Source organism: Lathyrus oleraceus, chromosome 6 (assembly GCF_024323335.1).
Source record: "Lathyrus oleraceus cultivar Zhongwan6 chromosome 6, CAAS_Psat_ZW6_1.0, whole genome shotgun sequence".
NCBI lineage: Eukaryota > Viridiplantae > Streptophyta > Magnoliopsida > Fabales > Fabaceae > Lathyrus > Lathyrus oleraceus.
Genome location: NC_066584.1, coordinates 282894146 through 282904306, shown reverse-complemented (window position 1 = coordinate 282904306; position 10161 = coordinate 282894146). Strand labels below are relative to the sequence as shown.

Here is a 10161-nt window from a genome sequence, read left to right as displayed (position 1 = left end):
TCTCCATCCCGATTCGATTCGTTTAGTTATAGTTTCTCCTTTTTCGTTTTCAATAACGGTTATGCCTCCTTTCTTTGGTACAACGTGTACAGGACTAACCCATTTGCTATCAGATATAGGATATATAATACCTGCTTCTAATAACTTGGTTATTTCTTTCTTTACTACCTCACTTAGGATCGGATTTAGTCTTCTCTGGTGTTCCCTAGAGGTTTTACCGTCTTCTTCTAACATGATGCGGTGCATACAAATAGAAGGGCTTATTCCTTTAAGATCGGTTATGTGGTATCCTAGTGCGGTTGGATATTTTCTTAAGATATGTAGGAGTTTTTCTATTTCGAGTCTTCCTAGATCTGCATTGACTATCACAGGTCGTTCAAGTTCTAAGTCTAGGAATTCATATCTCAGATTTTTGGGAAGTGTTTTCAAATCAGGGGTTGGTTTGTTAAGACACTGCGTAGGATCTGGTGTTACTGCTAAGCATTGTTTAGATTTGTCTTCTAAAAGATAGTCTGATGATTTGTCTTCTCCTGACTCTGCTTCTTTTATGCATTCATCGATGATATCCATGAAGTAACATGTATCTTCTATTGCAGGTGCTTTCAAGAATTGGGAAAGAATGAATTCAATTTTCTCTTCACCTACTTCGAAGGTGAGTCTTCCTCGTTTTACGTCTATGATTGCACCGGCAGTTGCTAAGAATGGTCTTCCTAGTATAATAGGTGTAGTATCATCTTCTCTAATGTCCATAATTGTGAAGTCAGTGGGAATGTAAAACTGACCTATGCGTACGGGAACGTTTTCAAGGATTCCTACAGGATATTTGATGGAACGATCCGCTAGTTGTACAGACATCTTGGTCGGTCTTAATTCTCCCATTTCCAGTCTCTTACATATGGATAAAGGCATAACGCTAATTCCGGCTCCTAAATCGCATAAGGCTTTGTCGATGACAAATTTTCCTATGTGACAGGGTATAGAGAAACTACCCGGATCCTTGAGTTTAGGGGGCATGTTTTGGATTATAGCGCTACATTCGGCAGGGAGTGTAACGATTTCGCTATCCTCAAGTTTCCTCTTATTAGAAAGAATTTCTTTTAAGAATTTAGCATATGAGGGCATCTGCGTAATAGCTTCGGTAAACGGAATTGTAACGTTTAATTGTTTAAGGAGATCAACAAATTTTCTAAATTGACCTACATCTTTGGTTTTAACAAGCCTTTGAGGGTAAGGTATAGGTGGTTTGTAAGGTGGTGGAGGTACATAAGGTTCCTTCTTTTCTAGGGTTTCCTTATTACTCTCTTCCTTTTCCTTAGGTTCACTTTCCTCAGTGGATTTCTCAGGGTTTTGGTTTTCTATCCTTGGATCAGACGGTCCTTCCACTTCCGTTCCACTTCTTAATATAATTGCATGAGCTTGGCTTCTCGGATTGGGTTGGGGCTGTCCAGGGAATGTACCAGTTGGTGCAGCAGTAGGTGCTTGTTGTTGAGCTACTTGAGATATTTGCGTTTCCAGCATTTTGTTATGGGTAGCCAGGGCATCTACTTTGCTTGCTAGTTGTTTAAGTTGTTCGCCAGTGTGTATGTTCTGGTTTAAGAAATCTTTATTGGTTTGTTGTTGGGAAGCTATAAAGTTTTCCATCATGATTTCCAAGTTGGATTTTCTAGGGGTATTATTGTTAGGATTCGGTTTCTGATATCCCAGAGGTATAGATGGGGTTTGATTCGGAGACTGTCCGGGTGCGTATAAAGCATTATTACTCTTATATGAAAAGTTTGGATGGTTCTTCCAATTTGGGTTATAGGTATTCGAATAGGGGCTTCCTTGAGCATAGTTTACCTGCTCTGTTTGGATTCCAGTCAAGAGTTGACATTCCGCAGGAGTGTGGCCTTGGATTCCACAGACCTCGCAATTCTGAGTTATAGCAACCACGGCGGTTGGTGGTGATACGTTTAAACTTTCAATTTTCTGGACCAAAGCATCCACTTTTGCATTAACGTGATCAAGGTTACTTATCTCGTACATGCCAGTTTTCGGTTGAGGTTTTTCCACTGTTGTTCTTTCGGTTCCCCACTGATAGTGGTTTTGGGCCATGCTCTCGATAAGCTGGTAAGCGTCAGCATAAGGTTTGTTCATTAGTGCACCACCTGCAGCGGCGTCTATTGTTAACCTTGTATTGTATAAGAGACCATTATAAAATGTGTGAATTACTAACCAGTCTTCCAAACCATGGTGTGGGCAAAGTCTCATCATGTCTTTGTATCTTTCCCATGCTTCGAAAAGAGACTCGTTGTCTTTCTGTTTAAATCCGTTTATCTGGGCCCTTAACATAGCTGTTTTGCTTGGCGGAAAATATCGGGCAAGAAAAACTTTCTTCAACTCGTTCCATGTGGTGACTGAGTTGGAAGGGAGAGATTGAAGCCATCTTCTAGCGCTATCTCTTAATGAGAAAGGAAAAAGACGAAGTCGAATTGCCTCTGAAGTGACACCATTAGCTTTAACAGTATCAGCATATTGAACAAATACGGATAAATGAAGGTTTGGATCCTCGGTAAGATTTCCAGAGAATTGGTTCTGTTGCACAGCCTGCAACAGCGAAGGTTTAAGTTCAAAGTTGTTTGCTTCGATTGCGGGCGGAGCAATACTTGAATGCGGTTCATCTTGCGATGGAGCGGCGTAATCTCTAAGAGCACGAGCTGGTTCTGCCATCTCGGTTAAAGAAGGAAAAATGTTTTTGATATCAGGAAGGTTTATAGGAGGGAGATTGTTTTCAGCACGATATTCCCGAATTCGTCGTAAGACTCGGAGATATAGTTCGATATCGTTGATTCGTAAATAGAGCGGTTCGCCTTGAGAGCGAGTGCGTGGCATACAAATCAACGAAAGAAAGAATAGAAGGAAAAAGAAACCTTAGTCTCTACAGCGTAACGGAAGAGTTACGATATCGATTGAATAAAAGTCCCCGGCAACGGCGCCAAAAACTTGATCGCTCGACTGTGTGAGTCGAGAATGGGATACAAACTGCAAGTGCACAGTTCTATCGCGTAGTTTTAAAAGATATCGATCCCACAGGGACTTATGAATCGATGTACCGTTATCTAAAGTTACTACGTAAATCTAAGGTGAAAATGTTTGATTGTTTGGGGAAAAACTAAGAGCTAAACTAATATCTAGATTAAATATCAATAAAACGGATATCGGTATGTAGTTCGTCAAAACTAGGGAATCAATTCCTTGTCGGTCTCTCGGTTTTAAAATAAATCGTTTCGATTAACTTTATTGGTTAAAGGTTTTATCTCAAACTCTCGCTCTGTTGAAGAAACCATGATCTTATATTAATGTAGCTGTCACTTATAATTAAGTCAAAAATCATATTTTGAAAACAATAAAGTTGCAGAAACTCTTTTTAAGAAAATACTGACCGTTTTAAACACCCTTATCTCAAACTCTCGCTCTGTTGACTTAGGTTATACAATTAAATCTAAATGCTTAACTCTCGTCCTCACATTCAATCTTTAAAAATACTTTTTGGAAAAAGGTCAGAATTTAATTAATTCTAAAACTTGCTCTCGCCCTGAGATAGACTTAATGACTAACTTACACTGTCCAGTTAAAACCTCAAACTCTCGCTCTGTTGGTTTCAACTTCTTTATGTCTTTTACTTTTGTAAAAAATCTTGTTATTAAACCTGTAAGTTAAGACCATAAAAAGATTGATTCTAATTTTAAGTTTGAATAGACCGACTCAGTCTTGACCCCTCTTTCTGCTTACTTTACATACCGATACCTAGGCGAATTAGCCAGACATGCTAACTAAATAATAATTATTATCATGCATACACAGACTCATTTCAGGCAGGCAATGTAAATAAACAATAGAGTAAAACATTAAATATTAAATAACAATTAGAGAACCTGAATGCGTAATACAAAGGTCTTGAACACTCCTCCACAAGCCGGTAGGATTTGTTCTTCGATTCTTCAATTAAACAGTAAATTAAATCAAGGAAATAAAAAACTCGAATATAACGTAAGGTTAAATCCGGTATAAAGTTGCACAGTAGTTTCCGGTGTAGAAACTACTACGCGAAAAATATCTAAAAATTAAAAACGGGAAAGGTAAATTTGCAAGGGAAGAAGAAAATAAAACTTGCAAAATAAACAAATAAAATAAACAATATTAATTCTGCTGGAAAAAGAAAAATAAGCAAAAGCTAGAACAGAAAATCGGCAGAGCTTCGGTGTGTGTAAACGGCAAAGAGAGGAGAGCAAACGAGAGGGATTAGGGTAGCTATTTATAGTAGTGCTACTAACTGCCTTTTTCTTCTTTTCCACGAGTCTTCAGCGTGCTAAATTCACGGCTTGGGAATAGGACACGAAGTCCTCAACGTTACTTCCATTCCTCTGAGAGCGTAACTTGCGCCAAAAAGCTAGTGGACTGGTGTGACGCTCGTCACACCATGTGTGACGTCCGTCACAAGGCTACTTCGCGTGACGCTCGTCACGCGTCCTGTGACGTCCGTCACAGGCACAGCATTGGTGACTTGTGCGCTTTGGGCTGGGCTTTGGCCTTTGGTTCCTTTTCTCTCCTTTTTGTTCCTTTTTACACCTCCTTTTCTTTCCTTTTTCACTTTTGCTTCAAAATGGGTACCTGATATAAATAGAAGAGGAATACTGCATAATATCTGATAAAATGAGATGAACTAGCGTAAATGATAAAATAATTTAATTGAATTAAGTCTTAAAAAGCGATATAATTTCGTGTTATCATCTACCAGAGAAGATTGGTATTTTGATAGTGGTTGCTCAAGACATATGACTGGGATGGAGAACTTATTGGTAGATAGACAACCTCATACTACCAGTTATGTGACCTTTGGTGATGGAGCTAAAGGAAAAATCAAAGGTGTTGGTAAGCTGAACAGTCCTGGAGTTCCAGAATTGAATAATGTGTTGTTAGTAAAAGGACTAACTGCTAATCTCATCAGCATAAGCCAGCTATGTGATCAAGGCTTCAGTGTACAGTTCACTAAGGAAGAGTGTGTTGTGATGAATGGATAAAATAAGGAAGTTATGAGAGGAGCCAGATCCAAAGATAACTGCTATCTATGGGAACCTGAAGTCTCAAACTACTCCTCAATGTGTTTCTTAGCCAAGGAAGAAAAGGAAGTGAAACTGGGGCATAAAACACTTGGACATCTACATTTAAGAGGAATGAAGAAGATCATATCCAAGGAAACAGGTAGAGGAATCCCAAAGATGCTTATGGATGAAGGAAAATTCAGTGGAGAATGTCAGGTGGGCAAGCTAACCAAGATGTCACATCCTAAGCTTGGACATCCTAAAACATCCAAAACTCTGGAACTTTTGCACATGGACTTAATGGGACCTATGCAGATTGAAAGTCATGAGTTGTCCTCACCTATTATTCCCCATCAAAATGGTGTAGGTGAAAGGAAGGAAAGAAAATTGTGTATCATTATCCACTGCAGAAGCTGAGTACATAGCATCTGGTAGCAGTTGTTCCCAATTGGTATGGATGAATCAGATGCAGACTGAGTACAATGTCACTCAGAATTTCATGACATTGGATGCCACTCAGTTTGAAGATTTAAGGGGCAAAGTGGGAATATGCCCTTCTGAGGAATTATAGCAACTAATGATGTTAGGTATTTACTGTTTAATAATTCAAATTATTAAACATTTGAGAGTATGCTCTGATTGGTCAACAAATAATAGCTATTACCCTTGCAACAAGCGTTACCTCTTCCATCGTTTCAACTCTCATTCACGCAAGCATTCTCTCAAAGAAACTTTTCAGTTCGCCTCTAAGATATTCATCATGTCTCAACAATCCAACTCATCTTCCTCCAAGAACATGTCTGATTCCTCTAGCTCTGAATCATGCAACCCTAACAGAGAAGATCCTGTTGCTGACTCTGCGAATACCTCACATGCAAGAAGACCTAAAGAAACTGTATCAGGCTTCTCCTCAGCAATCGCGCTTGATGAACAAACCAGAGAAGGTTCCAGGTATGTTCACAATGCCATTGCCACTATGGTGACTGGAATACTGTTTGGTAATCATAAGGTCCTTGGGGTTTCCATTCCCTTAAACACTATTAAACCTGATAGTGTTGCTTATCAAGAAAATATTGAGTCTTTAGGAAAGAATATATCTGATGATGTTGAGCAAACTGGTGCTCATAAGGAGTCAAATGTTGACAAACCCTTAAATAATGTGACTGGTGAGGAAGTTCATGTCACTCATGATGTCAGTGACAACCCTAACTGTGAGGCTGAAACAGTAGACCTGGAGGAATTTTCTGATAATGAGTTGTTGTCCTCAGTCGTCCCTAGCATAGCCAAAAGGGTGAGGACTAGGAGAGAAAAGAAAACAGTGGCTCAAAGGTCCCCCAGAAAGAAGATTGATGTGCCAACCTCCCCCAATCCAAAGGTGGCAGTCGAGAGTTCCCTCAAGAGGAAAGTTCATGGTCCAACAAAATCTTGGAGCAAAGGGGTGACCAAGAAAAAGAATACCAAGTCTGTTGTTGTTGAGTCTGACTCAGATGTTCCATGTGATGTCCCTGACACTCTGTCAAAGAAGAAGCCAACCACTAGTAAGCTTGCAGCTAGTGTCCCTGAGGTACCAATTGACAACATATCGTTCCATTTTGCTTCAGGTCTAAATAGGTGGAAATATGTCTATCAGAAGAGGCTGGTTTGGAAAGGGAATTGGCTCAGAATGTCCTGGAATGTAAGGAGATTATGGACCTTATTCAAGAGGCAGGTTTAATGAAGACTGTGACTCAGTTCTCAAAGTGCTATGAGATGTTAGTAAAGGAATTTATTGTCAATGTGTCTGAAGAATGTGCTGATGGAAAGTCTAAGGAATTCAGAAAAGTGTATGTGCGAGGCAAGTGTGTAAATTTCTCTCCCTCAGTGATCAACATATATTTGGGAAGGCCGGATGTAGCTCAACCTGAGCTTGAGGTGACTGACAACAAAATCTGTCAAGTCATCACTGCTAATCAAGTCAGGAAGTGGCCTCTCAAAGGTAAGTTGGTGGCCAGCAAACCGAGTGTCAAGTATGCAATGCTGCACAAAATTGGAGTTGCTAACTGGGTGCCCACCAATCATAAATCTACAGTTGTTGTAATGCTTGGAAAGTTCATATATGCTGTTGGAACCAAAGCCAATTTTGACTATGGATCCTATATTTTTGATCAAACTTTGAAGCATGCAGGAAGCTTCAGTGTGAAAGGGCCTATAGCCTTTCCTTCTCTCATCTATGGTATTGTTTTGAATCAGTGTCCAAACATCTTAACAGAGAATGATTCTGTGAAGAAAAGAGACAACCCTTTGTCCTTCAATCATAAGTTGTTCCTAGGTACCCATGTTCCTGACATTGCCATGGCAACAAGTGAGACATCAAGTGTAAGCAATCAACCAGGTAAAGCTGCTGTCATTGCAATGCTCAAAGAAACGTGCAAGGAGTTAGAGGCAAGGAAGCTCAATTTGGAAAATTTGATTAGCAAGTTGGAGATGACTGAAGGTGATGTGCTTGGTGAAGCTGCTGCTGCTGCAGAAGGAGCTCGAAGACAAGGTGAAGAGGGAGAAGCAGATGCCTGTCCTGATGATGGCACGGACGATGATGCTGACTCTGAGTCAGATGTCTAGAACATTTCCTGTGGTTCTGAAAATTATGTGTAATTTTATTTTTGTTGGTATGTAATATTAAGTGTTGCTTTGGCAACATTTTTGACAAAAAGGGGGAGTAACACGTGTACCCCAGGACAACAGATTTGTTTGAACAGATTTATTTGAAGTTGAAGGTCCTCTAAACTAGAGGTTATGCTGCTGCTTGAAGTTCAACTTCTATGTGTGCTGAGTGTGTTGCTGTTTAACTTCTATGTGTGTTGACTGTATTAGCTAAGTAGATTCTCTTCTTGGGTGTATGCTTTCCGCTGCTGTGAACTCTATTGTGATGCCAAGTTGTTTTAGCCAAAAATTTGCCATAGGGGGAGTTTGTAGATGTTATTGATTGACTGCATTTTGTGTTAAAACACTAACTATACTCTGATGTCTTGACTGATGTCCAGATATGCTTGAGTAGTATGCTGCAAGATTAGTTAATACAGGATTTACTGAATGTCAAACTGAATGTTATGGCATTCATCCCTGACAGCAGATACTGAATTATAGGCCAATTGGTTTTTTCTGGTATAGTTCAGTATTTAATTCAGGCTGCTGTTTCAGGAAACGAACAGCAGAGCTAGAATTAAGAGACCTAGCATATGGCCTATGTTCTGGACGTCAAACTGAATGTTATGACATTCATTCCTGACAGCATATGCCAAACTGTAGGCTAGTTAGTTTTTCTGTTATGATTCAGTATTTATCTCAGGCTATTTTTCAGGAATCTAACAGCTGTGCTAAAATCCTGGAAACTAACAGCTGAGCTAAATTTAAGAGCCCTAACATATAGCCTATGTGTTAGCACCCTAATATGTGGAAATTAGGTTAACTTGATTAACCTTAATTTTAGGAAATTCAAGTACAAGGCCCAAGTGCTGCATTATAAAAGGATGGCAATCCTACTTTCAGCGACTTAGGGGTTTGAAGCGTGAAACATTTATTATATCATCATATTTCACTGTTGTACTTTGATTGTGTCTTGTATTTAGATTTTACTTGTGAGCCGGGCAATTATCACCTAGATGATTGCATTGGACTAGGGTCTTCATTGAGTTGTAATTGTTGTGTCACTCTAAGCTTTTAAGCGTGAGTGCTGTGTCTTGATTAAAGTTGTTAAGCACAATCAAGAGTTGTTTGAAGTATAACTTCGCAATTGACTTTAAACTTATTAAAGGTTGTAATCACTGTTGTGATTGAGGGGGAGTGAGTAGGAACTCTGGTCTTTGTTTAGATTGAAATTGCATTGGGTAGGTCTTAAGTGATAGGATTAAACAGTTGGTTTAAGTCCTGAATGAATACTGCCTATAGTGGATTTCCTCCCTGGCTTGGTAGCCCCCAGACGTAGGTGTGTTTGTCACCGAACTGGGTAAACAATTGTCTGTGTCTTTTACTACATTTTTCATTTACCTTCTGCATACATTTCCTGTCTGCGCATAATTGGATGTCATAACATCCAGTGTGACATCGATAGTCTGTTACTAGAATTTCAATTACTAATGAAGAGAAGAAAATTGGGGCATCCATGTCCTCTCTCAAGGATGCACAAAAGGTTATTAAGGCTGGCAGCATTGACCAGTGGGGCCGAATGATAGAGATTGCTGAAAACAAGAATATGGCTGGATTGGGATTTCAACCAGGGCCATTCAACGTCAAGACTGAAGTTATGCAACCTGTAACACCTTAAAATTTGCCCTCCTCTTCTTGAGACTAGTTTGACACATTGCATTTCATATTTTAGAGCATTAGGCCTTGCATTTTGCATCTCATATGAAAATGAGAAGGTCATCCTCCAAAGTCTTTTCAAAAGATGGAGAAGTTACATGATTCAAGCCTGAGGGTCTCTATGAATTGATTATCAACCATCTGAGGGTTTGCATTTCATTAGGGTTTCTTGATTCTTTAATGGTCTTGAGCATCATCTTGTTTGCAAGGATATATTACCATCATCATGGTTCTATCATCATCAAGGGTTTCATAGTTCATTCTCAAGTTCCTTTGGATTAGGGTTGTGACCTCTGGTCAACCCTAATCAATGCCATTCTTCCAACTAGGGTTTCTCAAAGAGATGAGGTATTTTCTTGAGATGAGGATCACATGGTTATCATAAGGGGCTTACATGAGCTAGGGTTTCATTTTGAGCAATTTCCCCAAGTGGTAGAGGCTCAAGTGGATCAAGGCATTTCAAGGTCATCTGAGGACCAAAAGTCAACTGTGTAGTAAACTGAGGGCTATGAGGTGGGGAAATGAGTTGAGACTCCTCAATCATGTTCAAGAGGGGTCTATTCATAATTCTAAGCATCCATCTTGAAGATTCAAAGGTCATGGCAAAAGTTACTAAAAATGGAAAGTGACCTATAATTCAAAGTTTCCAAATTTGGCAAGTTTTTGGTCCACCTTCAACTTGACTTTGCAATATGAAATAAGTTTCAAATGGATTTTTGGTGAACATGAAAGTTGTATATCT

General features: G+C 39.4%; 1 pseudogene; it reads left to right on the top strand.

Annotated features, from left to right (window-relative positions):
- Positions 1-2224: 2224 nt before the first annotated feature.
- Positions 2225-2324, top strand: LOC127098976 (uncharacterized; annotated as a pseudogene).
- The last annotated feature ends 7837 nt before the right edge of the window (positions 2325-10161 follow it).